We start from the raw sequence: 9,458 nt of genomic DNA on the forward strand, positions 1-9,458 counted from the left end.
CATGAGTAAGCACAAGGGATAAACAAAGGAGCAGAATCAGATTCATAAAGACTTTGGATTTTTGAATTTTTAGACATGGAATATGCAATAAATATGACTAATATCTTTCAACACTTATAACAGAATTCTCAAAATATAAGCAAGAGATAAAGGACTAAAGGAACAAAAAAACAGAGTCTGGTCCTAAACAAGAAGCTGAATTATGATGAATGCTGACTCTCTTCTCCAAGATAAATCCTAGAAAATTTAGAGAAGATAAATAGAGAAACTGTAAGAAATCCTGAGGTATTGGTGTATACATGTATGATGGTAGTATGGGCTGAGGAAGAGGACTTCCCAGCACAATTATAGTCGTTAAAACTGGAAAGAAAGTGTGAGGATTCTGATCTAGCTTCTCCACTGCTTTGTCTTGAGGGATACAGTGTTTGCCCTACAACTTCAGCAAGACATAATTTTCCTCCAAGTGTCCTCAGCAATAAAATCAGAGCAACATAGAACCCCTGTGTTTGTACGGGGCTGAGAAAAAAGGTAAAGGGTTATGACTAACAACCTCAGGCAGTTATTTCCCCAACTCTCTCATTCCGCTGTAGGATTCATACCATCCTCATCTCAAGAGGTTGCTCTGGGTGACACAAAATGGGGTCTGGTCTTCTGCAATACACAACGTCCCAAAGAGGATTTAATACTCAGAGAGGAAAATGAGCATACAGGCCCCAAATCACAAGGCACTTAAAGAAAATAGCCATTTCAATAAAAAGAAAAAAACGCTAGATTAAAAATTTAACAAAATTGGAGAAATATAAAATGAGCCTGGTAAACGGCTTCAAAGAAATAAGAGAAAGTATTACCAGCATGAATCAAAGAAAACAATAAATAAAAATAGAACCAAGATGAAATGACGTAAAATATATATTTGTTTTAATAAATACCACAGTAGGTAACAAGTACAATGGTACATCTGTACAGGAACTAGTGAACTGGAAGAACAGAATGAGGAAATATATACGAAAGAAGGAAAAGAAAACAAAAGAGACCAGCAAAATTGGAGAGAGATGATGGACAGAAGTAAAATTATTAAAATTCAGATAATAGGACTTAAAGAATGAGAAAAATAAATATGGAGATGATGAAATGCCTGAAGAGATATTGGAGATAAATTTTTTGAAATTCAAACAATAAATAGAAATTTCTGTTTAAAAGAGCAAATAGAATTCCAAAGAGGAGAGATAAGGAAAAACCCACATTGGAACACATTAAATTTAGGAATCTCAAAGACAGATGAGGTTGTGGTTCAAGATCATGAAGTAGAAGTCCCACAAGGCGAGAGTGAACTAAGAGACTGTTCATAAAGCCATTGTGCAACCTTACCGAGTTTTACCCCCAGGAGCCGGTACAGAAGCAACAGAATGAAAGGCGCCCATTATTTCTGTGAAAGAAGTCTATTTGCTTATCTTAATAGCTATGGAGTGAGGGGTAAACTTCTAATTTAACACAGATGTAGGGATTGAGTTCAATTTTCTCCAGAGATGAGGGATGCCAGTGTGCACCACCTTTATGCTCAACCTCTGCTTCACCCAAGGTAGTCAGTGTCTCTGTGAAAGGAGCTTGTGAACACATCTGGTGCCCTGGCTTTTGTGGCTGTCATGGAGAATACTCATCCCTTGATAACCTGGCCCTGGTAGACATCAGACCTTGTATTCTTAGGTTCAATGGGATGGTAGCAAGCACAGAAATAGTTCTTAGCTGGCTATACTCCTAATGCTCAGTGCAGACAAAAACACCAATCTCCTAGTCTTCTCTTGAAAGACGCATGTTTATGTGCTCTAAAAGCTGCTGCCTGAAGGTATGGCTTCCAATGAGCCTTGATCTAGGTGCTGACTGAGATCCTTCCCTTTGGGAAACGGACAGATTTTGTTATACCCTCAACTACTGGGAGTCACTAAGTACAAAGAAAGCTGCTTGGACAATCGCAAAGTATAGAAAGACATCTAAGAGCTAGGGCAGAGTTGAATGATGACAATCATCTGCTACATGAGACTATTAATTCAAAACTAGGATGGCGAGGTGTCTTTTATTTACTGTGCAAAATACAACAAAGAGGGTGAAGGAAAATGAAGAAACAAAAGAACATGTACCAAAGGAAAGAATAAGATAAAGACTCAGAAAGACTTTAAGGAGATGGAGATAAGTGACTTATCTGATAAAGAGTTCAATAAAAGTGTCGTAAAGATGCTTACCAAAGCCATGTGAACAAAGCATGAACAAAGTGACAATTTCAGTAAAGAGATAAAAATATAAGAAAGTATCCAAAAAATTTTCAGACATGAAGAATACAATAACTGAATTGAAAAATTCAATAGAAGGGTTCAACATCAGACCAGATAGTGTGCCAGAAAGCATTAGTGAACTCAAAGACAGGGTAGTGGAATCCATCCAATCAAAAGGACAGAAAGGAAAAAGAATGAAAAAGAGTGAAGATAGCTGAAGGGACTTATGAGACAACATCAGGCAGACTAATATGTACACTACAGGAGTGCCAGAAAGAGAAGAGTGAGAGAATGAGGCAGAAAATATAACTAATGAAATAACTGCTGAAAACTTCTGTAACCTGGGGAAGTAAACAAACACCCAGATCCAGGGTGTCCAGGCAGATCCAAAAAAGATGAATACAAAGAGATCCACGCCAAGATATGTTATAATTAAATTGTTGAAAGTTAAAGAAAAGCGGAGAATCCTAAAATCAGCAAGAAGAAAACAACTTGCTAGTTACAAGGGAACTCCATAAAACCATCAGCAGATTTTTCAGCAGGAACTTTTCAGCCCAGAGGTGAGTGCCACAATATATTCAAAGGACTGAAAGAAAAAACCTACAAACTGAGAAGACTCTATGCAGTAAAACTGTCCTTCAGAATTGAAGGAGAGATGAGGAGTTTTCTGGAGAAGCAAAAGCTAAAGGAGTTCATCACCACTAGACTAGTCTTACAAGAAATGTTAAAGGGCCTTCTTTAAGCTGAAACAAAAGGGTGCTAATTGTAGCAGGAAAACATATAAAAGTATAAATATCATAGGTAAAGGGAAATATGTAGCTAAATTCAGAATAACCTAATGTTGTAATGGTGATGAGTTAATCACTTATAAATGTAGTGTGAAGCTTAAAAGATAAAAGAAGTAAATATAACTATAAATACAATAATTTGTTAATAGGTACAAAAAATAAAAAGATGTATAATGTAACATCAACACATAAAACATGTGCGAGAGGGAACAAAAATGTTGAACTTTAGAGTGCATTTGAACTTAAATTGTTATCAATTTAAAATTTACTGTTATAAAAAATATATTTTATGTGAGCCTCCTGGTAACTGCAAAGCAAACACCTATATTAGATATTCAAAAATAAAGAGAAAGGAATCAAAGCATATCAATTCAGAAAAATCAACAAATCGCAAAAGAGGAAATCAGACAAGAAGGTAGAAAAAAATTACAAAACAGCCAGAAATTAATGAACAAAATGTTAATAAGTCCATACCAGTCATAAATTACTTTAAATGTAAACAGATTAAATGCTCTAATCAAAAGACATAGAGTGGCTGAATGGATAAAACAAAAAGACCCAACTATATGTTGCGGGAAGAGACTTACTTCAGCTTTATGAATGTACAGAACTGAAAACACAGGAACTAAAAACATAGTTCACGCAATGGATAAGAAGGCTGGGGTAGCTATTCTTAAATCAGACAAAATAGACTTGAAGACAAAGATTGTAATAAGAGACTAAAAAGTCATTGTATGAAGATAAGGAGTCAATCCACCAACAGGATATTACTTTTAAGAATGTTGATACAATCAACATCAGAGCTCTTAAATATGTGAAGAAAATTTTATCAGACCAAAAGGGAAAAACGGACAGCAATGCAATGATACTTCATTAGCAGGGGAATTCAATTCTCCATTTTCATCAAAGGATAGATGTTTAAACAGAAAATCAATAAAGAAACATTGCAGTTAAATGACTAGTTAGATCAAATGGTCTTAAGATATATTTACAGAACATTCCATCCAAAACAGCAGAGTACACTTTGCTCCAAGTATGCATAGAACGTTCTCCAGGACAGCTCACATGTGAGGCCACAAAACAAGTCTTAATAAATGTAAGAAGATTGAAATCCTATCATGCATCACTTCTGATCACAATGATATTAATGGTATGAAACTAGAAATCAATTACAGAAAGAAAACTTGAGAATTCACAAACATGTGGAGAGTGTGCTCTTGAACAACACAAGGGTCAAAGAAGAAATAAAGAGAGAATTCAAAGATACCTTGAGACAATTGAAAGTGGAAGTACAATGTACCAAAATGTATAGGAGGTAGCAAAAACAGTTCTAAGAGGAAAGTTCATAGCAATAAATGCCTATATTAATACACTAGAAAGATCTCAAATAAATAACCTAACTTTACACCTCAAAGACATAGAAAAAGAAAAAGAAATGAATCCAAAACTCAGGAGAAGGAAGGAAATAACCAAGATCAAAATGGAAATAAGTGAAATAAAGACTTAAAAGACAATAGAAAAGATCAATGTAATTAGGTATTGGATTTTTGGGAAGATAAACAAAATAGAGAAATATTTAGATAGTCTCACCAAGAAAAAGAGAGGACTCAAACAAATAAGATAATAAACAAAAGAGGTGACATTAAAACTGATACCACAAAAACACAAAGGATCATAAGAGACTACTTAAATAGTTATATAGCAACAAATTGGACAACCTAGAAGAAATGGATAAATTCCTAGAAACATACAACCTACCAAGATAGAATCAGGAAGAAATGGGAAACTGAATAGACTGATTACTAGTAAGAAGATTGAATCAGTAATCAAAAACCTCCCAACAAACAAAAGTCCAGGAGCAGATGGCTTCACTGGTGAATTCTACCGAACATTTGAAGAGTGAAGCTTTCCAAACTTTTTCAAAAAACAGAAGAGGAAGTAATACTTCCAACCTCATTTTATGAGGCCAGCATTATCCTGATACTAAACCCAGACGAGAATGTTATAAGAAAAGAAAATTATGTGCCAATACCCCTGATGAAAATAGATGCAAAAATTCTCAATAAAATATTAGCCAACCAAATTCAACAACTGCTAGAAAAACAATTTGTAACAGTGTGTGGTGATAGATGTTAACTAGATTTACTGCGGTGATCACTCTGCAGTATGTACATGTATCGAATCGGTATGCTGTACACTGGAAACCAGTACAACTTTACATGTCATTTTATCTCAATTAAAATAAAAAAGGATTCCAGTCTTGAAGACTGAGAGATTGGTTGATTCTTTTGTTAAAAATGGAGAGGGTAAGATGAAAACCTGCTGTTATGGTTTGAATTGTGTCTCCAAAAAATATATAAGTCATAACCTCTGGTACTTATGAATATTATCTTATTTGAAAATAGATTCTTTGCATATGTAATCAAGTTAAGATAATGCCATACTTGATTACGTGGGCTCTAATCCGATATGGATGGTGTCCTTCTAGGAAGGGAAAACAGAGACAAGACACAGACAGGGAGAACACCATATGATGATGGAGGCGAAGATTGGAACAAAGATAAATGTACAAGCCAAGGAATGAGAAGGATTGTTGGCAACAACAGAGGCTAAAAGAAAGGCATAGAACACATTTTCCTTTAGAACCTTCAGAGAGCGTGTTCCTGATGACAGCTTGATTTTGGACTTCTGGTTTCCAGAAGCGTGAGAGAAAAAATTTCTGTTGTTTTAAGTACCCCAGTTGGTGGGACTTCATTATGGCAGCCACAGGAAACTAAAACAGCTACTTTTGGTTGGGGAGAGGGAAACAGTGGATTTATTGAACCAGAGTACATGTAAATTTTCAAGTAGATGTGTCAGGAATGGCAATGGAAATGTAGAATTCTGCTTGGAGAGAGGGTTCAGAGCTTGATATACTTTTGGCAATTCTTTGGTGGTTCACCAAAGTACCGTCATTTTGAAGAGGAAATGGGTAAAAAGAGAATTAAGGAAAAGGACTTTTGGTTTCGAAAAAGCAGAAAAGTAATGGCCATTGACATGTGAGAACATCAGGGTTGAACAGTTTATAAAAGCTAATGAAGACCGTTTCAAGGAGGAAGTGGCCAACAGCATGGCATGACTGAAGGTGATCTTAGGAAATGGACTGAAGAAAAAGCATGATTTTGGCTAGAAATGCTAATAATTCTTTGCATTTACACAATGATTTACAATTTGTAATGCATTTTCATATTTTTTATCTTATTTGTTTACTACAACACCTTAAGGGACAATATCATCCTTATTTTACAGTTGAGCACACTCTGGAACAGGGAGGTTAAATCCTTGCTTGAAGTGACACAGCTTCTAAATGACAAGATCAAGATGTGAACCCAGATTTTTCAGAGTTCAAAGTTATGCTCTTTCCAAGGAATAATGGAATATCTTCTTTTTATTCCTTTTAATAAGCCTTTACTCTCACTAGATAGAGGCTAATGATTACCAAGAAATGACAATCAACCTTTCTTAATGTTTTAATTAGCATGCTGTACATTCAAAGATTTCCTCAGTGTGATTATAAGCCTTGTGTTTATAATTTTCAATTTTAAGATGTCAATAATTTTCATAGTTTAATTACATAAGAATTATAAGGATAGTCCTATAATGACTAAAGTTAATAGAATTTTAATATGTTAAGATAGAAATTGGTTCAAATTGTTATAAGATTTCTTATATATTCAGCATCCTGAACACAGATGCACTCATTGGTCAAATGATCAAAGAAGACATAGTAAACTAAATTTTGGAAGCTTTCTAAAGCAAATGTCTTGTGTGTGTGAAAATGTAAGTGCTTGTTTTGGGAGTGGGAGGGAATGGATGATGGAAATGCAGCATGTGATCTGGGGGTTTTTCCACAGGTTTTGGGTTATAGTGCTCATAATCATTTCCCCACAAGACTAATTATATGTTATTTTCTTTAGATTCCAGAAAATTCCTTCCAAGATGAAATAGTTTGGGAGGATCCTTCAAGAACTTCATAGAAGCAATGGGACTGTCTATGAAAACTCTGCTTGAGACTCTCCAGAGTCACATCCTGCAGAGGAGAGGGGTGAGGGACTGGATGTTGTGCTCAATAGAAAGTAATCAGATTTTATTACCATTGACTTTTGGTGGAAACATAGAGTCTATATTCAATACATCCCACATTTTGTGTAAGATGACCATGTATGTGAAAGTCCTTTCAAGAAGTGAAATATTTTCCACTATAGAGTAATTAAACAACCTGCTGGCTTTACAGTCTGGCACTATATTTTACTTTACTTGTAATTAATGCATTTTGAGCTTTTGAGAATCCCTGTGCCCATAATTTTATTGTTTCCCCTATTACTTTCCTTCTGTTTTCACATTTAGTGTATATATCTGTAGTCTTTTTCACTGAAATCTCTGCATATATCTACTGTCTCAGTTCTTGTCATTCTGTATTTGTCTTCTCTATCTTTCGTTTTGTTTCTGCCCTTTTCCCTTTCCTTTTCCCACTTGGGCTCTTTATCCATTTATCTAGTGATAAATACAGAAATCCAAAAGCGGAGCAGCAGTACAGGGTGGTATAACATTTCACTTAGGAAGTGTGGACCTTCCCTTCCGCTTATCTCAGATAGACGACAAGCAGTGAGGAAGAGAATCTGAGAGTTTGGAATAATTTAGAACCTAGAAATAGCTTGTTCAATACTTTACTGAGGTGGTGGCAATTTAGATATTTCAGAAGAAAGGCTATCTTCACTGTGTCTACTCTACGGAGAGAATGGTGTCCTGGAACCGGGTGCAGAAGCATTCCTGTTCTTTTCTTTACATTAATGTTACTTTTCCTCAGATCAGTATTGATTGTTTTCAGACTTGTATTCCTTTTAGTCCACCAATTTGATTCCTTAAAAATCCCTAATAATTTTTCCTTTGTTCAGAACTTAGCTTTTCCAAATGTGATTTTTATCAGCCTTATTCATTTAAAAACAGTCCTAATCATTTTTGCTATTTTTATATAGCTGCTTTGTTTCCTGCTTTCTTATAGTCATAGGTATAGTTTGGGTATAACATGAGTATAACATTGTCCTATGTGTTATTTCTTATTTCCTCTGGCCATCTCTCTCTGTCTCTGTGTGTCTGTCTGCCTGTCTCTCTCTATACCTGTATAAAAATGTTCATTTTAAATAATAATTAAGTAAATAGTCATGATATTTACACCCTTGTAAACTAGAACCTGGACAGTTCCTCAGACAGCCTCTACCCAATTGCATCCCTTTCTCTCTTCATTGATCTTGACTTTGTTATAATCAGCCTTTCGATATTCTTTTTAGTTTTGGCTATAATATTTGATTATAACTATAGTTTTACCACCTATGTTTGCATTCATAAACAACAGTTTATTTTACCTGTTTTTGAACTTTATGTAGACAGATTGATTCCTTTGTGACTGGCATGTTTTGTTCAGCATTTTTGTGTGAAGGACAATGTTTCAATTTGTTTTGCTGTAGTCTATTCCTTTCTTTTGTAAAGTACTGTGTTGTATGAATAGCTCACAGTTTTGCCATTTTACTGTTGATGAGCATTTGAATTATTTACAGGTTTGGGTTAATACAAACTGCGCTGCTATGAGCATTCTTATTCATGTGTTTGGGGAACATGACCATGAACTACTTGAGAGAATATTAAACTGAGGAATGTTATTGCAGGTCAGCATTCCCAGATAAAGTAAAACTATTATCCTACCTAAGTGATTTTACCAATTAATACTTACAACTGCAAGAGTGAACAGGGAAGAAAAGCATTAATAGTAGCTCTGTAATTCCCTCCTTCCTCTGACACCCTAAGCAGTATTAGTCTTCACTAGACCTCCTTTAAATATTATGATGGGATTTTAACCAGTAGGGCTGTAACTGAGAAAATTCTAACCTAAGAATGTTTTTAGGAGGAGAAAGATAGCTTATCTCACTAGCTAAATCTTACAAATAAAACTGGAATTTGTCGATATATGGGAAACAATTGACTATAGAATGGAAGTTAATCACAGACGCTCTCTGTACTTGTGTCACTAATGACGTATAAAAACCAAGATGCTTCAAGCCTAAATGGCTTTCTCTGAGCTAGGTTATACCACTGTTTAGCAGTTGTCTATTACTCTGAAACAAAAGGTGTTCCAGTGTGGATAAAGGGATTTTATCTTTTTTGAAGTTTCATTTGATGTTTAGGGCCCAAGCTTGCCAAAGTCAGATGTTGTTATTTATAGCTGTCTGTTGCCTGTATAGTCAAGTAAAGATGTTTTTAAATAAATTGGTTGATCTTCAAACTTGACTTTAACACGTGAAACCTCCATCTACTTTCTTCCATTTTTCTTTAGCAAATATTTGTAGCTACCCTGGTGAACTAAAAATCA

Source organism: Equus quagga, chromosome 15 (genome assembly GCF_021613505.1).
Source record: "Equus quagga isolate Etosha38 chromosome 15, UCLA_HA_Equagga_1.0, whole genome shotgun sequence".
Classification (NCBI taxonomy): domain Eukaryota; kingdom Metazoa; phylum Chordata; class Mammalia; order Perissodactyla; family Equidae; genus Equus; species Equus quagga.